The 20443-nt window shown below is 46.7% G+C and overlaps 2 long non-coding RNA genes across 7 annotated transcripts in view; one reads left to right on the forward strand and one right to left on the reverse strand.

Moving 5' to 3' along the window:
• Window positions 1-3640: 3640 nt before the first annotated feature.
• On the reverse strand, window positions 3641-7478 carry LOC144288708 (uncharacterized). 2 transcript variants are annotated; one of them, XR_013356681.1, is made up of 4 exons: window positions 7403-7478; window positions 6865-6996; window positions 5339-6277; window positions 3641-4047 (listed from the first exon to the last, which is right to left on the reverse strand). It is a non-coding gene; the product is annotated as an uncharacterized LOC144288708 (long non-coding RNA). The 2 variants fall into 2 exon arrangements; XR_013356680.1 differs by having other exon boundaries at window positions 3641-6277.
• A 12-nt stretch (window positions 7479-7490) lies between these two features.
• LOC144288709 (uncharacterized) overlaps window positions 7491-20443 on the forward strand; it is a 52734-nt gene continuing 39781 nt past the window's right edge. For all 5 annotated transcript variants that reach the window (XR_013356685.1, XR_013356686.1, XR_013356682.1 and 2 more), the window contains exon 1: window positions 7491-7785. This is a non-coding gene — a long non-coding RNA (uncharacterized LOC144288709). The remainder of the gene's footprint in view (window positions 7786-20443) is intronic.

Below are 20443 nucleotides of genomic sequence, written 5' to 3' on the forward strand. Positions count from 1 at the left end.
GCCGACCAGATCTCATGCTCTGAGCCACTCTGTATTTGTCTCCCCGTTGGTGGGGAGGGATTAAAAAAGCCTCAGCTGTTTCTAATCTCAAAAATGAGCCCGTCATTGTACTTGCAAACTAAGGGGCATATTCTCATCCAGAGCATGGGGATTTACGCACATAATTACCATTAATGCTAATGGCATTTATGTCTGTACAGCCCCACACATCAAGATGAGAATATATTTCCGTGTCTTCACGCTGTGAAAGTCCATTTAATATCATTCATTTTACAACTTATTTTTTAAGATGATGTCCATATTCTGTCATGGGTACATATGCCTACTTAAAAGTAAATGTGGGAAATATTGGGAAGAGATGTGATAGCTAAACTTGTTCGTGTAGATGAAATATTGCTGAACTCAAATCCATTCATACTCTTTAAACACAACGCTCTATTCGGCTTTGAAACTGCTGGCACACTTTTCATAGTGTTATAAATTTGTCAGCCTAATGGGACATTTTGTAGATGTTTTCCTTTTTAAGTGCTTTAACTGGAGTAGGTATTCCATTGATCCAAAAATTCAGCTCAGCATTTCATTTCTTAGAGATGGGAATCATACATTTAACATCTTCTCAAAGATTAAGTGCTGGATGGTGCCCTTCATCTCTTCAAGGAAAGAGAATTTACTCCCCGCCGATCTCTGCTCCTTTCTGCCCTCCAGGAACATCTCCAGAGTGGGGCAGGGCTGGCGGTTGGAGTCATCGATGGTCATCAGAATTTGAGATTGTTCCATCTCTTCATTGATTATATGATTGTCTTTATACATCAGGCCCAATGGCCTATTGGGAGGTGTCTTCACGCCTATGCTGGCCAAGCAAATTCAGATCCAGGTCTTGATTTATCTGTCCTGGGACGTGGACAGTTATAAAAATGATGAATCTATCTCACCTGTCCAATCTTTTGAAACCTTGATTTCTGAGCCAACCCAAAGCCAAAGGGTTCTGTGTTTAAAGCACCGACATAAGAAAGGGACAGGCATGTCTTGTCCTTCCTGAGAGGTCTCTCCCATACGAATACAGCCTCTGGGTGGAGGGGGTGGCAGGGGGAGAGAAGAGCCTCACAACGGATCTCAGAGGGCTGCACAAAGGAGCGAGGTCACTTCTGAATGGACCAAAGATGGCCAGTTGTACGCGGCGGGGTGACCTCGGGTATGCCACCCGACTTCTCTGTTTCTTCACTGATGACATTGAGCAAGATGAATACTGAATGTTTTACCGCCTTGAAATTTTGTAACCAGGGCCATGTTGTAGTTGGCTTTTATAAATATTAGGATTATGGTGAATTGCAAGTAATAACCCAAAGAACACACTGGCATCTGAGGGATTGTGCAGGGAAGGAGGTGAGACTCGAGAATATTAGATGTCTTGACACAATACTCTAGTGCCGCAGGTCAAATAGAATCTCAGAGCCTGTTCCCAAGCCCATCCCTCATCCCCCATCCCGCTATGTCGTTGCTTTGCAATTCAACTTGGTGACTTGACTCTTAGCAGCCTGGTTCTCGAAGCTGTGCTGTCAGTAGCATTGACATTAAACCCCTAGGGGCAGAAGGTAGTGTGCACTGGGTGAGGACACTGTCCCAGCACTAGCATCTTTCCTGGCATGACCAAACTGGCAGGTAGGTGTTGCTTCCCCTTACCAATCACCAACATTCTCTGGCATCCTCCTCTTATGGCCACCATTTCTTCAATTATACCCATCACAGAACTCTTAGCCTCACAGACACTGCCCTCCAAATTCCCTTGATTCTAATAATGTTTTGGTTTTTCCCCAGTGCCCCAGACCTATGCTTTGTCCATCCATGACCCCTGCCACTCAACACTATGGCAGGATTTTTGAAAAATTGGCACTCCACTTTTTTTTTTAAAGATTTTATTTATTTATTCATGAGAGACAGAGAGACAGAGGCAGAAGGAGAAGCAGGCTCCCTGCGGGGAGCCTGATGTGAGATTCGATCCCAGGACCCCAGGATCATTCCCTGAGCCAAAGGCAGATGCTCCACCACTGAGCCACCCAGGTGGCCCACTCCACTTCCTTACCTCATGCACCTGTTGAGAAACAGGGCTTCGTTAGCAGCAGTTCAGCACTTAGGAGGCACCTATGATGCCTCAGCAGGGAGCCGGGGCTCGGAGACAGAGTGGAATGAAACACCATCCATGGCCTCGAGGGCGTGATGAGCTAACATCTGCACAACATCGAACAACTTCAAAAGATTTGCACATACATTTCCTTGCACGCTTTGCGCAATTTGGAGAGCTAAACCTAGCAGACGAGGCTGTGACTTCCATTTCAGAGGAAAACAGAGACCGAGAGACCAGCTGGGTTGCTCGTGATGCTCTGGATTAGACATGGTGAGTTCTGCCTCCGAGCCAAGTCCTCCCACCTCACACCACCCGCCCTTCCTTCCTCAGAACCACAAGTCAAAACACAGGTAGTCCTGGTAGGCCCTTCTCGGGTATTCTGTGCTTCTGAGATGCCTCGGACACTGTGAGTGAAAGACTAAGACAAGGGCCATAGTGTTTCAGAGAGGCTGGCAAGCAGCTGGAGCCCCGTCCATGCCTCGCCTGTTCCATCCGTGCCTCTTTCTGGAGCTGAGGCAAGGACAGCCCTTCCACTCTTGAAGTTTCCAGGCTCACAGTTGTGCACTTTTCTGAACTCACACCGTTGAGAAATATCAAGGTCAGAACATGATTGAAGAACCTTCTTCCTCTCTTTTAAGTTGCTGCGTTTCTATGATATTGTTTTCCACTAAAGAAGGTTCTCTTAAAAATGAGGTTGAGATCCCTAAAGAAATTGCTTCAATCAGCAGCAGGGCTTAATGACTGTTAATGGGAAGTGGAGATAGGATAGTAAGTGTTACTTTGATTAATAAGAGAACTGCAGAGAATTTAAATTGTGCCACTGATGGATTATTTTCTTCAAGCTTGATAAGCACTTCTCATTTGTTCTTAAATTTGGTCAATACTGTTAAAGGCAGCAAAATGAAGTATAATTAATTCTATTACTGCTGCTCAGACCAAGTGTTACTAAGAAACAGATTATGATGCAGGCGACGGCCGAAGTCACAGCGTTGACAGCTCGATGCTTTGAATACCTGTCATTGCTTGTTAGCTTAAAAGAACGAAGAAAATATTTCCGGATTCTGATTTTGAGATACCTAAAGCTGTCTTTGCATCTGCGCATGTTCCACTGACCTAATACAGGGAGTACGGGCACGATGGCCAACAGACATGAAAATGATCCTGCTTCAGAAATATAGAGAGTAAAGAAAGGATTGGAATCATCTATCAGTTAACACATTAAGAGCTGGATGCTCTAATCACTCAGAAAATGAGATATTGATTTGATGTTGAAAGAAAGCTTTACATATTTCCCCTTTTTCAAAGATTCTACCCATATTATGAGCCATGCTTTTCTTCACCTTTGCTAATAGTTTTTTTTTTTAGAACAGTGGATAAACAGATGACATTCAGAGAAAAGCGATCTTATTTAGCCAACAATTTTATTTACTCTGAGAATTAATGCCTAGGATGGCATGGATTGGGCCCATGTTGTCCCTTTTTTTCTGAAAACAGCAGGATGGCTGTTTCCCGAATGACTTTGTTCCCCCTCAAGCCCCCGCCTTTTCTTTTTTTTTTTTTTTAAAGATTTTATTTATTTATTCATGAGAGACACAGAGAGAGAGGCCGAGACACAGGCAGAGAGAGAAGCAGGCTCCATGCAGGGAGCCTGACATGGGACTCGATCCCTGGATCAGGATCACACCCTGAGCCAAAGGCAGATGCTCAACCGCTAAGCCACCCAGGAATCCCCCCCTTTTCTTAATCACTATCTATTTATTTAAGGGACATAAATGACTTTATAAGTCATGCTAACAGTCATGTCTGAATGTGGACTGATACGTACACAGTCTTACCTACTGGTTTACAGCTTCTTATTCAGTGATTCTTATCCTTATAGTTTACTCTTCAGGGCATCTCTGGTTTATTCAAGAAGTGCTTCCAACCTTAAAATGAAAATAAATGAATTCCACGTCATAGTTTTTTAAAGGAAATAAGCAATGTGTCAGTCCTGTTTCACAGAAGCCACCAAGTAACAGCAGGCTTTTACAACTCCAGAAAGACTGGGAAGCAGACTCCCACTGAACATGTGTCCTTCTGTTCACCATTCTTCTTCCAAGTCGTGTGCTTCTTCCAAAGTGTGTAAAGTCATTGGGCCAGTAATCTTGTATTAATATAAAACCTAAGTGTGGTGTGCTAATAGTGCAGTTATAAAGTTTCCCTGAAGTTCTAATCCCGTTATTAAAAATGTAAACCTTATCTATTATGAATTGAGGACTAATTCTCTCGCCCAGATGTCCCATAAACATAATTTCCAAAGACGAGAAAATTATAGGAAGTGCATTTTAGATCACAATGTGAAAGTCAAGTATTCTAGAAGTCATTGGCTGGAGAGCTTATTTTTGGAGATAGAGCACAGCATCTGAGAAAGAGCCAGAGCCAGCAGCTGCCAGAAGCCCAGGTCCTGGAGTTACTTCTGCCTCTGCAAAGCACTGAACGACCTTGGAAGAGTGAGTCTCTTAATCCCTCTGGGACTAGGTTCTCTCCTCTGTGAGGTGAAGGGTTGGCCCAACTGATCTCCTACATCCTTTCATCCTTGAAACTGCTGGTCTTTGAGTAAAGCTCAAGCATGGGATGCTTACATGGTCCTTTTAAAGCTGTTGGCTCAAAATGATGTGGTCTGTGTGGATACTAGAAGTATCCACAGTGCTTCAAGCTCAGGATCTTCTAGGGTGGGTAATTCACCCTGCAAATCAAAGTGGCCCCTGCCACATACCAGGCCCTGGGCTCAGTGCTAAAGACAGAACGGCTGTCTGCCTGGTGTGTCTCTGATCTCAAGGCACTTCCGTGCCAGCGGGGAGGCAGGCAATCAGCAAGGGTACAGGCCCTCGAATAAGTAGGATACTTTTTTCATAAGTGTGTTGAAGAGATGCAAACCAGAAAATGTTGGCATGAGGTAACAGGGTCAGAGATGGCTTCCTGGCAGGGGGAAACCAAGAGTGAGAACACTGCCGGCCGGAAGGGTAAGTGGAAACATGGAAGGGATGATTCAGCCGGCTTGCCTGAATGATTAAGGCAGAAGGAAGCCAGGTACTCATCTGCCTCGTCTCATTGCCTTTCTCGAGAGCGTTTCTCGTCTATTATGTATACTTGCAAAGTGCTCTTATTAATTCAAGGAACAGAGAGCAAAGGAAAGATTGTTGCCACTGCTTTCTATCCACTGCTAGAGAGTCTCACCTTTAGCAACTCTTAATAATCTTGACTTTGGCTTTCCAGATTGCTGCAGACGGTTCAAGTTTCACAACTTCAAGCTGGGTTATTTCCATTCATGCTGCATCTCTGTGGTTGCCCGTAGAATTTGGTACAACTTACGACTTTGGAATTACTGTATAATGCTCAGAGGTGTGAAACGCCATTTCAAGTAATGCCTTTCTTCAGTTAATATAGATAAATATTGATGGCAGGCAGCAGTAAAACAAGTCATTAAATTCTTCAGTGCAGAGTGTGTCCCACACATTGCTGGAAGCTCCAGAAATCACACCAGGCTCCGAGAAAACCACTGCATATGATTAGAGAGTGCTCACATCCCTGGCTTCCTCCTTCCAAACTGGAAAACACGGGAGTGTGGGTGAGGCTCGGGCCCCCAAGTGAGGAGTGGGGAGTGGGGAGCGGGGTCGGGATTGCACTGTGGGTCTAGTCTATCCACCCTTTCTTCTGCTACCCCCTAATGAATTCCTGGGTGAGCCAGAAACCTTTGAAAAATGGCAATTGGTGGCAAATGGGAGCTCTGGTGCTCTGAAAACAAAGAAACTTTAAATCTCAACTAGTAACCCTATAAAAGCAGCTCAAGATTTGGAGGGGCTGTAAACCCCAGCAGAGAGGTCCTCTGCTGCTATTTCGATTATTTGACTTCAGTGTCTTGGTGGCGACGTGCAACGTGGCCGGGGTCAGTCACATAGGGGCCAGATAACATGTCTGTTCCTTGATACCCTAGGATGAAAAATGAAGGAGCCGCTTGCTCATGTTGTAACACCATCCTTAAGGACTCCAGCTTGGTATAGATTTTGAAGCTCCACAGTGTGGGGTACCCTTTCTTCAAGGTGTTTTTAATGGGCTCCGGGTTGTCAAAGACACCGCTCTGATAATGAGGCTGAGCCCCGTGTGAGGAGAAAAGCTCTGTAATGAGGGAGGAGGACAATTTGTTACAGTTATGTGGTTACTTGGCCATAATATCTTTTTGAGGTTTATTAAATCATATAAAATTTCAATTTACACTGTAATATTCTATAAAAGATGGAGCACACAGAAGTAATAAGTATGACAACATTTCTTTCATTTATGAATCGTATTGTTGATTGTGTTAACACTGCCACATCCCGCAGCAGGATTATTTATGTCGGGACAGTAATTTTCTATCTCCAATTTAATTTTGTAAAAGTTAATTACAAATTAGAATAAAATGAATGCAGTTATGGAAGGCAGCAAAATGCTGAGATAGGAGGTTATTGGGGGGAAATATTTACTCAGGCGCTTCCTCGTGGAGATCTGTGTTATGGAAATGCAGGGGCTAACGTGGCTGTTGGCACCCCGAGCTAACGTGGCTTTGGCACCCATTCGTTGGATGGGGAGAGGCCCTTGCTTTTAGCTACTAGGAAATGGGCTGTCCTGAGAGGAACACAGGGAGCCTCAGCGGTAGATCTAGGGGAGCCCTTCCTTTCCCAGTCTGGCAGCCTGGGGAACCCCAGAGGGGTTCCGACACCTACCCCGAGTCAGACAACCTTCACTTGGCTTGAATGTGGGTGTAGATTGGTTTCTGCCTTAAAAAGTGGGGCCAGGGGTTGAGAGGAGGCAGAAAGTTTCTCCAGCTTTCACCACAAGCCAGTGGGCGGCGGCGCCTAGGGGAGAAGGCAAAGGGCAGCGTAAGCATAACTCAGGCAGGGGCCCTCCCCTTCCCTCTCCCGCTGAACCCCTTGTCCACGCTGCCCTTCCCAACACCTGGCCTCTCAGTTCCTCGACCTGCACCAACTCTCCCCAAGGCACCCCCTCCCCCTGGTCCGACCCTAGATCCCGTCATCGCCAGTCGCGGTAACTCCGCCCACATCCTACAGCATCACACTCTCCAGTCACCTTCTCCCCTCCCTCTGCCCTTCGGTACCTGCCACTCCTCACTGTCCCTTCGCCCCCACCCATCCCCACACCCCCAATGTCCTGCATCCCTGTTGACCGAGAAGAATTTCCCTGCACATACCCTCGGCATAAAAAAGAAAAAAAGAAAAGAAAAATTTTGTGGTTTGTACTCACAACCAGGCTCCTCTGACAGACTCGCTACCAGAGCGGAAGAGCCGGAGACAACTGCGCAGGCGCGGCTCCCGTCAGCCCTGACCTTTCACCCAAAGCACACCGGAAGCGGAAGTGAGAGAAGCCCCAGGCCCTGGGATAGGAAGCCCCGGGCCTTCATGTCCCTCCCTGTCACTTTTCCAGGTGCGGCGTCCCCTGTTCCCCGGGCCTGGCTCAAGCGCGACTGTGCCGCTGGCTGAGGAGGCGGAAGGGCTCGGTGCCACCCACTTATTTGCCTCCACGTTGGCTCCTCTCCCTGCGGTCAGACCATCGCTTCCCCTTCCCGGCCTCACCACCGAGCTCGAACCATTCCGGGGCCCGTTGAAATCTCAAGATTGACTTGCTAGGTGAAAGACTTTTATATTTAGTTTTTAATAGAGCAAAAGTGACTCTAAATTTGTTAATATTCTTTAGGTTACATAGGACAAATTACAGATAAGTGAATCAGTAATGAAATTTGTAATGAGAATTTCTCAAGTATGAAATGTTGGCGCAAGGAAAGTTAATTGCGGGGTTTTACAGCCATTATAGTTTATATCATAAATGCAAAAATGACTAGGGCCATTTAATTACAGTAGGAACACACTAAATTTTTATGGAGTGCCATTTTGTTAAAGAGGTACTCGGAGCATTAAGAGCAAATACCATCCTAACGGTGGGTCCAGGTAGCTTTTGCAACATCAAATAAATATGCTATTGCTACAGAATTGTTCCTTAGATACTATAATTGACATGATGACTAATGAGATGGGTTTATTCTCACAGCTTCACATACTCAATTTACAGTGTGTGAAAGTTATTTTTTCTGCAATCCATAGACCTGGAAGGAACCAGAAAAATCCCTCTTGGAAAACACTATCTCTGCTGCTTCTCTAATTAACCTTCAAAAATGCATTTTGAAATATAGAAGTTGGTGCCTGGCATAGAAATTGGATTGTCTCAGGAAAAAAAGACCCAAGTGCTAATTTGTTCCTTATTAAATATCTGCCATGTCAAAATTACAGGCAGTTAATGTTTTGGCGCCTTTCAGCAGGGCCAGGGACAGCTTTTCCTGAGGGCCAGGTGCAGGAGGGTGGTTCTGCCTACTAGTTACCCCAGGAACCAATGCTGTCCACACTGACCCCACCCAAGCTCAAGACTCCCCTTCACTCCCTCCCCCCAAACCCCAATCCAGCCAGGTCCCTGTGGGGGTCAGATCCTCTAGTCTCAACGGAGGGAGGGTGTATAATGGGACAGACACAGAACCCATCATTGTGGTAGATGTGTACCCTGCTCACCTTCTCATTCAAGGCCTCAGGAGCTTCCAGAAGAGAAAACAACATTTGATGGGGAAAAGAGCTAAATTAACTCTGGACCCCTAAAAATGTTTCAGATGGTTTTTGAAACCTAGAATGGTAGTACTCCCATTATTTCGAAAACCCAGGACAGTTTAATCTCTCTCTGCTGTCCAGTCAAGTCCCAGGGAGGATATTCTTCTAGCCAGTGTTCCTTTTCCAAAAGCAAATGAAAGATGTATGTGGTCTGCTCTGTTTAATCAGTGGAGCCGAACCTCAAGGCCTGTTGATTTGTAACCCGCATTCAAGACCCTGCTGCATCATTTGGTAGCCATGATACTTTGAGCCCCTGTGTTTTCATCCGAAAAACAAGGTAATAATAATACTTATTTCCCAGGGATATTGTAAGAATCTGATAATTCAGTGAAGAGTTTGTGGATCTAAAAGCAGGATATCATGTATTCTTGGCAGCACTATTCACAATAGCCAAGGGATGGAAGCCACACAAGTGTCCACTGACGGACGAAGGGATAAACAAAATGTGGGGTGCACATACAGTGGCCTTAAAAGGAAGGAGATTCTGACACAGGCTATGACATAGATGAATCCTGAGGACATTATGTTGAGTGAACTAAGCCAGTCACAGAAGGACAAATACTGTACGATTCCACTCACTCATGTGAGGTGCCAGGGTAGTCGAATTCATGGAGACAGAAAGTAGAATGGTGGTTGCCAGAGGAGAATGGGAAATTATTGTTTAATGGATGCAGTTTCACTTTTGCAAGATAGAAAGAGTCCTGGGGCTGGGCGGTGATGCCCATTGTACAACAATGTAAATGTACTTGCCACAAACCCCTGTGCCCTTAAAAATGGTCAAGATGGCGAACTTCATGTTATATGTATTTTACCACAGTTATTTATGTGTTTTTAGCACTTATTTATAGATCGATTGAGCGATTGATCTATTTAGGGATATTTATTTTACTTTATGTTAGAATCTACTGGTATGTTTTCTTGCTAGATTGTTTTAGCTTTTGGCTCTTCCAGGTTGACCGCTGTGTTCTTTTGACAGGCTCTCATCTTTTTTCGAGCATTTTCTTATTTTCTAGCACTACAAGATGTTCCAGGCTCATCTTGTGTTTTCTATGCCCTAGGTCAGAATCAGCCACTTCTCTGAAAGCTCTGATTATTTTTATTGGAGAGTGGTGTGTAGATATCCAGATAGCCATATTGTAGGTGTGTTCATTGCTACCGGGGTGGTAATGCTCTTAGGCCTTCATCTCTCTCTTTCTCTGTTTCTCCATACATAAAGATTTTTAAAAATTTATTTATTCATGAGAGACACACAGAGAGAGAGGCAGAGACACAGGCAGAGGGAGAAGCAGGCTCCATGCAGGGAGCCCGATGTGGGACTCGATCCTGGGACTCCAGGATCACTCCCTGGGCTGAAGCCAGGCGCTAAACCACTGAGCCACCCAGGGATCCCCTCACTTAAATTTCTTTAGTCCACTTGCTGTGGTGGGTGCCTCGTGTCAGTGCTTCTCAGATTTCAGCGTGTACACACATCCCCTGGCAATCTCGGTAAAATGCTGATTCTGATTCAGTAGATCTGAGCCAGAGCCTGAGACTCTGCATTTCTCACAAGCTCCCACGTCGTCCTGATGCTGCTGAGCCACAGACCACACTCAAGTAGCAAGACCTTGTGTGGTTTTCTGGGACTCATTTTCTAGAACCTGCTCCTTCAGTATGGAAGCTATATGCTTGCCATATCATGCCAAAAATCCCCAGAAAAAGCTAACTCCTATTTCCAGGCTTTGGATTCTCCTGTTTACTAGACTGTCTGGAATTCCTGATCTAATTATAAGACAACAACATGAAACCATTAAAGTATGTTTACTGATGCATATGATTCATTATAAAACAAAAGCTTTATATTCACTGGAAAGCAGATCCTAAGCCTTCACAGATACACCTGCTGTGCAAGGCAGATTAGATGGGGGTATTTGCTGAGCTTCTCTGACGTGTGCAAGACCGGATTGAAGTTAAAATAACCTTAGCCTCAGTGGATTTTGATTGTAGTTCCATCGAAGTAGGGTTAATTAGACCTTGGACTTCATGATAGTGATCGGTGTGTAACACAGCGCTGACTCTGCAAAATCCCCTATAATCTGTCTCAGGTTTCCTGAATTGAATTCTTGGTCATGCATATAGAATAAACTCACCGACACATGGTCTCTCCTTAATGTTTCCAAAAATCTTTGCATAAAATATGTATGTTTCTAAGTCCGAGGAAGATAAGCATATTTTCATACCAGCTTCAGGCCCCTGTACTAAGTACAGGTTGTAAAAGACTTTTCCATGGTTAGTGCTGATGTGTAAGGGTTAGCACACAAATCCTATTGCACACTTATTAGCTAAATAGTGACTTAAGTCACATGTTCCTGGGAGAAGAACATATTTTACAGGGTTGGCAACAGGCTCTTGCCTAGTAAGACATTCATGTGACCAGGATGGATTCCTGTTTTCCACAGACGTAAGATTTGGTGTGACCTTGTTGTAGATAATACTTGTGGCTTCTCAAGAGGTACCATCGGTCATCCAAGAACCTCATGTAGGCTTGAAATAAGGGCTTTTTCTTTTTTTTTTCCTCTCCTCCCTCCTTTTCCCACTCTCTCTGATTATATTTGATTATCTAGCCTGATAGCATGTGTGACTCTGTGGTTCTGGGGGTTTTATTTCTACCCATCCTTTACTTTCTATCCTCACTGGCTCCCTAGCCCTGGCCCTCCCGCGCCTACTCGCCCCCTCCCCTGAGGGATTGAAACAGCCTCCTTCCTGCCCCTGAAGCCACTACTTCAAACTCCCCTCTCTGCTGCTGCTGTCTGGAGAAACTTCCTAGAGCTCAGCTCTCTGATCATATCACAGCCATTGCTTCCAGTGCCTTCCACAGGCCACCGAATGAACAACAGATTTCTCCATGCAGGCTCGGTGCAGCCTTCTGCCTTGTCCTTATTACACACCACCTCGCACTCTGTGCTCTAGACCAGATTGTTACTCCCAGTGGCCTCCCCCTTCCCCACTTTCAGCCTCTACTCTTACTCTTCTCTCAACTCAGGTCCTCACCCCACTGCACCCCAAGTGTTGCCAACTACAGTCTCGCTTATCTCACAAAGCCCATCTTTCCTGGTCCCACAAAAGGAAATTATTTTCCAGGCCCTTTTGATGTATGGCGCATGCAGCTTAGGACGTACCACATTCTGCCTTGTGAGGCAGGAAGTCTTAGCCTCCATGTGGGGGTTGTTGTCAGGAGATTGCATTATCAGGCCCCTCTTTGAGCCTGGGAGCCATGGATTTATTGTGGACAATGTGAAGGGAGTGGAAGGGATGTGTGTCTCTTCTGGGAAGAGTGGGAGTCCTCTGTGCCTACCTCTTGCCCTCTTCTGGGAGATCTCAATGTAGCTTGTGTCCTTGAGTGATCCATAGTGAGCAGAGACCCCAGTTTATCTGCAGTGGACATGCAGCTTGAGTGAGAAATAAGCTCTGGATATTTTAACTCAATCAGGCTTTGAGGCTGTAAAACCTAATTCCATGGACTGTAAGATGCACACAGCTAGGAATTTTGCCTTTTGACAAGAAAAGTCTCTTCCATCTAACACAGTGTCTACATGTGATGGGAACTCAGGTATTACTTGTGGAATTAAATGTAACCAAACCACATCCAGTGTAGACTGATAAGGAAGGCAGTGTTGCCTAGTGGTCAGGAGCAAACCCTCTGGAGTCAGGCTATTGACTCTGCTTCATGATTTGGGCAAGTGACCCCACAGCCTAAGCTTCTGTCCATGAAAGGGATAAAAATATAACCACCATTAGAGGTAGAACCTCCAGGTTCTTGTGAGCACCAGGCCTGAAAATGCATACACACTCTGTAAACAGCCAGTGAATGTTAGCTGTTCCTAATTTTGCTGTTTCTGTTACTGGGAGCAGTCTCCCAGTCTCCAATGCTACAGTGGTATTTAACTATGGGGATGGGTAAGGAAGTATCTGGAAATCAAGTAACATTAGGATTAGAGTCTCAGTGACCAGGGACCAGAGACCCTACGTTCAGGCCAGATGAGCCACCCATATAGCCCGCCCTCACTGCTGGCCTCCCCTGTCTCCTGACCTGAGGCAACCCAGGCACCACCTCTTTATGATTGGGGGACATAAGTGACCTTCCAGGGACCCTGCGTGGATCAGTGGATATCAGGGTCTTTACCCACATCTCCTGACTTTAAGCTCCAAGAAAGAGATATGTGTGTAACTACCAAAGACTGAACATAAGCTAATGTCACTAGCGGGGAAGAATAATAAGAAAATGTGTTAATTAAAGCTAATTAGTCTATTTTTATCTCCAATCATTTCTTAGAACTAAAGAAGTCATTATAGTCCATTGTGTCTCCAGGGAAAGATACTGTATTTGCATTTCTATATATGGATTACATTTTCTACGTCATGTATTTTATCAGGATCTCAGAGACAGTATTTTCTTTATGGTTACCTGTAATCATACCGAAGTCTTACACTAAAGTATGATTGTCCTTCTTCTTTTTTAAAGTAAATTCTATGCCCAAAGTGGGGCCTGAACTCATGACCCTGAGATCAAGAGTCTTATGCCCTACCAGTTGAGCCAGCCGATTGTCCTTTTTAAAAGAATAAATAGAACTCAAATTTTTTCCATTGCTTTTACTCACAAGTATTTACTGAGTGACCATAGTCCCTGCTGCCAAGAAGCTCCAATTGAGAAAGACTTTCCAGCCAATGGCTGAGTAAGTCAGCCATTTGGTAAGTCAGAAGAATTCTGACAAACGTGGAGAGGCTTCTAGAGGATGCCACAGGCTCTGTGCTTGAACTCGGTGCATATTTTTCTCATTGACTTGGTTTTGAACGCAAAGAAATCTGCTTATCCAGTTCATAGATATAGCATATCAGTAGGAGAAACAGCTGCTTTATTGATGACACAATCAGGATTCAAAATGTCCTCAATGGGGACGCCTGGGTGGCTCAGTGGTTGAGTGTCTGCCTTGGGCTCTGGTCATGATCCCGGGTTCTGGGATCGAGTCCCGCATCGGGCTCCCTGCATGGAGCCTGCTTTTCCCTCTCCCTGTGTCTCTGCCTCTCTGTCTCAGGGTCTCTTATGAATAAATAAATAAAATCTTTTTTAAAAAAAAGTCCTGGATGGGTAATAACATGGCTGAAACCATAACAAGGAAGCTAATAAAAATAAATGCAGTCCTGCATTTAGATGCACAGACTCCATTACTGGGATGCAGTCATGATGCTTCCTATGAAAACGACAGTGGGTTTCAGGTGGCTGTGAGCCCAGAGGGTGCCAACCGCATGGGTGTTTTCCACCCATCTGAGATGTACTTTTGGGCCACAAGGGCCCTGTCGTTGAGTTCACATGGATGCCTCCACTGAAGAGAGAAATTGAAGGGAATTAGGATGGTGAAGTCTACAGACAGTCTGAAATGAGGGATATTTAAGCAGAAAAAGAAAGGACCAAAAAGCACTATTCAACGTGTTAAAAATATCAAAGACCCTGAAGTTAAAAATGGAGAACACAGGTTCTGACTGTTCCAGTGTCATCAACTTGGCTTGACAGGTCTCATAACTAACACCATCCAGTGGTGGCAGGAGGCCTGAGCAGAAATAAGCCTGTCGTGGAAGCTTTCATGCCAAGGTGGTGCTAGCATCTCCCAGGGATCTGTGTGAGGGAGAGAGGCTTTCACATCGCCCCAGGTTCTAAGCGTCTCTGTCCAGTCCTGTACCAGATTTGGGGCCAGGATGGACTTATTCTCTCATGGGATTTTCTGTTTTCTTATAAGGACACACTTTAAATTTTTTTACTGGAAAACAGTAGAAAAAATGGGATTTGCCTTGCATACATTTGCCCTGATATGTTTTTAAATGTGTAAGTGTATAAAATATTTTTTTTTAAAGGACAATCGGTATAAAGGGTGTTTAGCTCTCTTGCCCAATAGGGGTGTGCCACAGGCCCATAACCCTACAATCAGATCGTGAGCTGCTGTTCTAGGAGATCGGGATAGCTGGGTGACCATTTCACATAGGCTTCTCCCAGCCCACCAGACCACAAATCGGTTGAAATTCCAACGTGAAGGAAGTTTATGTGGCTCTTTTCTCCCCTATAATAGATGCTCTGTCGAGTAGCGTGTTTCGTGCTGTGACAATTCATTCCTGCGCTTGTGACAGGACCGCCGGCTGATTTCACTATGCTCAATTAGGAGAAAATGCATATTTTAATCTGCCCCGTGGTGAGGTAACACTTTGCTCAGTGGCCTTGGCAAACCGGCCATTTAACCATTTAGGTGGGTGGAGGCTCGCCCTCCAGCCTGTCATCCGGCTGCCAGCAGCCTCTCCATTCTTGCTTTGTTGCCAACGCTTCCCAGGTTTCCGAGTATCCACAATTAAAGGCCACTCCATCATTCCCGGAGCCACTGGGCCGCGGCCCGGCCCCTCCGCCCGTGGCCGCCGGCCTGGCTGCAGGCGCAGAGCTCGGCGCTGCTGCGCGCCCGTCAGCCGTCTTTGCAGCGCTCCGTGCCCGCCGGGGCCTGCGCCGCCTCTCTGCCCAGGCTGTGCTGCTTCTGCCCCCAGCCCGGGGCAGAATTCGGGGGGCCGGCCTTTGCTGGAACTGCGAAGCCTGGTGGCTCCGGCGGTGGAGTCCCGCCACCCCCCTGGAAACCCGGCTGCGGACGGCTCCGTGACCTGTGACCTGGCCCCCACCGCTGGCTCATCAGCGCGGCCCCCAGCGCCCCAACAGGGAGCAAAATCGTCCCTTTCCTCTCTCTTTAATTTTCCAACAATGAGATGATCCGTGCGAGGTATTTTCTGCCTCCTTTCTTTATAGTCTATCTTCCTTCTTCCATCTGGCCCATTAGATTCCTTGGATCGCCTTCGAGTTCACACACACAAGCCTGGACTTGGGTCGGGGGAGCCTGGGTGGGAATCCTAGCTGGCGGGCCCCTGTGCTGCTGGCAGGACTTGGAGTCGCCAAGGCTCAGATGGACCTAGAATCTGAGCTTGCAACCTCCACTAACTCCACTAAGTTACTTAACCTCTTATAAGTCATACCTTTCTCATTCTCGGATGGGAAGAGTAGTAGTCCTGCCCTTCTAGGCTCTCTGTGAGAAGATACATGGAGGGAGTCCTCAGCAGCCCTCTCCCCGTGCCCTAGGAGGTGCCGAGATGCTGCACCATCTTACTTAACTCATGCGCCGACCCTCCGATTATCCCCATTTTGCAACGTCAGGGCCGACCCTCAGAGGGGTGAGCACCTGGCCTGAAGTCAGAGAACTAGTGAACGGCTGAGCCTAAAGCCTGGGACCAGGGGCAGAGACTGGAAAAAGATTCGCTTTGTTCTCTCCCAAATCCCAAATTGGTGAGATGGAAGCCAGAGTCCCGGAGGGCAGGTTCCCTCAGTGTCAAAGCTGAGTGTCCTCAAGGCAGATGAAATGTCCACAGAGTGTCCTCAGAGCCGAACATTTTCCTCTTCCCATTTTGAAACTAGGAGGACTCCCCAGATTTTTCATGGTCCCTGATTGTTTTTTAATCAGTGTTCCCCAAATTGTTTCCTCTAACTCTGCAATTGACAGCGTAGCATCAGGCTCAAGCCACCAGCTGGGCCCAGGCCCAGATGCTCTGGGTTTCTGTTGACGGAGTGGAAATCATTGAACCCTTTGTGTGAACCCGCCTAAGGACCAAGACCAGACAGTGGGGTGGGGACCAGACAGCTGTAAATTCTCTGCAAGATTACCCCATTTCTGATGCATTTACTGAGCCTGTGACTTGTTGCCACGAGTGCCTTTCACTAAATCACTGCGGCCCAGAGCTGGGGGAGGCACCGGCCCCAGGATCCCAGGGCGTTTTTCTAAGGAGGAGCTCCTAGGCACACACCAGCCTTCCTTTCGCCCTAGCTCCCCTGCTCTCCCTGCCTCCTCTTCTAGTAAAGCACTGGATTAAGGGGCCCCATAGGAGTCCTGGGCACCCCTAAAAAGGTTGAGGAAGGCAAGTCATCACCACCCCAAAATGAGGGACGCCACCCCAGAGGGCATGCTGGATGGCTGGTCCAATGGGCTGAATTTTCCAGGTCATCATTTTTGCCTGGCTGCTCTCTAGAGATGCAGTGTGTCCCATCCCTCTTGCAAAATTTCTTTTCATCACTGCACTGCCTTCCCTGTAAGGCCTGTGTCCTGATAGCACAGAATCTGTCCCACATGTTAACACTTTCCCTGCAGAGGATCCCTGCTCTGGTGCCTTGTTGTCTCGTGTTACCAGGTATGGACACAAACGAGCTGGTGTGGACTGGTGAGGCAGTGGGAATCAGCTCTGTGCTTAGGTTTTTAGAAAGCCTTCACATTACCGGTGGAACCACACAAGCAAGGCATTTGCTTCTAGACAGGTATTAGGTTTTGCAAAAAAAATCCTGCAGGAGATCCCACCATAACTGCCTTGGATCACCTCATTTCTTGTTCCCTTTGCCCATTGTGTGATTTCTTTTTTTTTTGATAATTTAGTGTGGGGAGTCACCCCGCTAGGAATGAGAGGAAGGTAGAAAACAGTAGTCGGCTCCTGCTCACGAGTGCCCCAAGCCTGATTCAATGTTTTGCTGTCACCATCTTGAAATTGTGGAAAATTTTCAAACGGTGGGCCCCACAAATTGCAAAGCTGGCCCTGGAGAGACTAGACATTTGTTGAACACTTAGTACTTTCTAGGCTAAATGGTTCCCAAACTTTGCTGCATGTTTGAATCACTTGGAGCACTTAAAAATCTTGCTGCCCAGGCCACACCCCAGACCAGTGAAATCAGAATGTCTGGACATCAGTATTTAGTAAAGACTCCCAGGTGTTGTGACTCCAATGTGCAGCAAAATTTGGGAGCCACTGTCCCAGCCACTCTTATGAGAAGAGGCATTCTTACGTGGTGCAGGTGAGGAAATGGAGGTCCAGGGAAATTGAATGGTGTGCCCAACTCACACCCTATCCTGGGGGACTATCCTTTTTTTTTTTTTTTTTAAGATTTTGTTTCTTTTATTCATGAGAGACAGAGAGAGAGAGAGAGAGAGAGAGAGAGAGAGAGGCAGAGACACAGGCAGAGGAGAAGCAGGTTCTCTGCTGGGAGCCTGGTGCGGAACTTGATCCTAGGACTCCGGGATGATGACCTGAGCCAAAGGCAGATGCTCAACCACTGAGCCACCCAGGTGGCCCTGGGGGACTATCCTGGAACCTAATCTGACCCAACTCTACACCCCAATTCCTTCCACTGAACCACACGACCTAAGCCAGCCTGCTCTGCAGTTAGTTAAATTTGGTCATTCGTAAATTCTACTGGTTTCTGAACAGAATGGTCAGGTATCCAGCCCTTTCTCCCATTAGGAAATTAGTCCTAAACATTTCTTTGCTCTTGGCAAGAAAAAGGGAGTATTTTGCATAACTGGTCACACACATTCAGAATGCTATGTGGGACATGGTGGGCAGACATCCAGAAACATCCCGCGGCTAGCCAAGCCACAACCACCTGCAGTGGGTTCTGCTCTGAGAAGGAAATATTTCTGACCATTTCCCCATTGAAGCCTGTCACCCTCTTGGGAAAGGGCACCTACATTCAGTGAAAGCCCTTAGGACTCGGCAAGAATGCATTTGCCCTTCACGGGGTGCAGCCTTCCACTTCATCTCCCCCTGTCAGCACATTCAGAGCCCCTGAACTCTGCAGGACATCAGAGAATCAACTTTGTTCCTGGGCAAGCACGGCCTAAATGTGCTCTTTCATTTTTGCTTTTTTCCCACATGAGGAATTTTGTACCAGCCCTCAGGGGTTCCTTCCCTCTGAGTCCTTCTAAGCTCTGCGCCTATTTCCTATTTCTGACCTGACCCCTCCCCTTGGCTGGGCCAGGCCAGTCCCGGGAGGGCTGGGGGTGGATGAGGCGAGTGAGGGTAGCTCCCAGCACACGTCCCTGGGGCAGATGATGACCTCAGAGGCCATGCTCTCCTGGCACCTGCAGACACCCAGCTTAGGAAATAGAAGAGATGCAAGGAAACTCCTCACCCTCAAAGACAAGCTTGCCAGAGGGTACCAGCAGGCCCATGAGACAACGGACCACGGATCTCCCCCCAACCCACTCACTCAGATGTACCCAGCACCCCAAAGTGTGGCTTGGAAGCTGCATGCATCTGTGTAGCCTAAGGGTGTATTTCTACCTTGCTCAACTGGGCTTCTCTTCCTCTTTTCCTCTCTGCTGTGGCTTGGCATACTGAGCAGTTGGGTTGCGTCAAGCCTGCTCGTACTCACTTCTCTTTTGTGCCCGTAAGAGTAAATGGTCCTCTACAGCCCTCTACAGAAGGGTGCCAGGGGGCTTCAGGGGGCATGCAGATTTCAGGTGGAAGGGTCTGACAGCTGTGCAAAGGAAGTCAATTGTTAAAAGCAGGCTTCTTCAGGCTTAATTAGAGTATTTGTAAAAAAGAGTCTAAATTAAACAAGTGCTCAGGGCTTATTTGCCTTCCCTACAGTAATTGGCTTTTACACTGCATGGAAAGCTTTACCATACAACAAAGATGTAGTCTGGAAAAATCTTTGCCCAGACAGCTAGTCTTCAGAGGTGAGGGACATTTGGCCTGTCTGGGATCATCGGCAGGATATAGATAGAAAGGGCCCGGCCTGGACAAGGCCTCTCCTCACCTCACGGGTTTGAGCCCTTGACTGCCTCCTCCTGACCAGTCTAAAGAAAACAGGTCTTTTAATTTTTAAATTTTATTATTTTAAAAGATTTTATTTATTCATTTGAGAGAGAAAGAGCACAAGCAGGGGGAGGGAGCAGCAGAAGAAGGGGAGAAGCAGACTCTTTGAGGCCCAGGGAGCCTGATGTGGGACCGGATCCCAGGACCCTGGAATCATGACCTGAGCCGAAGGCAGATGCTTAACCGACCGAGCCACCCAAGTGCCCCAACAGGTCTTTTTGTTGACCAAACTTTGTAAACCTGCTTTCTTCCTCCCCGTCTGTGGCCAAGACTTGAGGTAGGTGGGATGGTGCTAGTGGCCTCGGTGGGGCCAGCAGCTGATGGCCATAGACAGCATCTCCCACTTGGGAACCATGAAAAGCACATCAGTGCACCCTATGGCAATTTAAACTAAATGTGCTCATTTCAATATCTCTGGAAGGTTCTACAGGGCCAGGCTGATAGAATCACTGAGCACAGTGGTGTTAAACTCATAGGTGTCTGACACATTTGCTAACAATGTCCTCATCGGAGTCCATGGGGACAAGTGACTGGACAGAGGTCTGGGGTGTTATTATTCCCGTAGGTTGCTTTCATAGTCAGAATCAGCCATTGGATGTTCTTCCTAGACTCGTTGGTGTCTTATTAGAAATGCAGTAAATAGAATTTAATGCAATTGAAAAGAAATCCAGCAGACTCTAATCTAAAGACTGTCATTTCAGGAAAATAGCAGCGACTTACAATTTACTGCCCCTAAATTGGAAAATCAGTTTTAGAACATCGTAAACTTTTAATTGTGTGCAGCATGGAAACAAATTTAAAACAGAAAGGCGGGGGAGAAGCGCTCACGTGTCCTGAACACCTTCCGTTACAGGCTAGGCGGTCATATCCTTTGATTTCATCCGAACGGCAGCCAGATGACACTGGAGTTACTTTCTCTGAGTTATAAATGAGGAAATTGAGG

This window comes from Canis aureus, chromosome 18 (assembly GCF_053574225.1).
Source record: "Canis aureus isolate CA01 chromosome 18, VMU_Caureus_v.1.0, whole genome shotgun sequence".
Classification (NCBI taxonomy): Eukaryota; Metazoa; Chordata; class Mammalia; order Carnivora; family Canidae; genus Canis; species Canis aureus.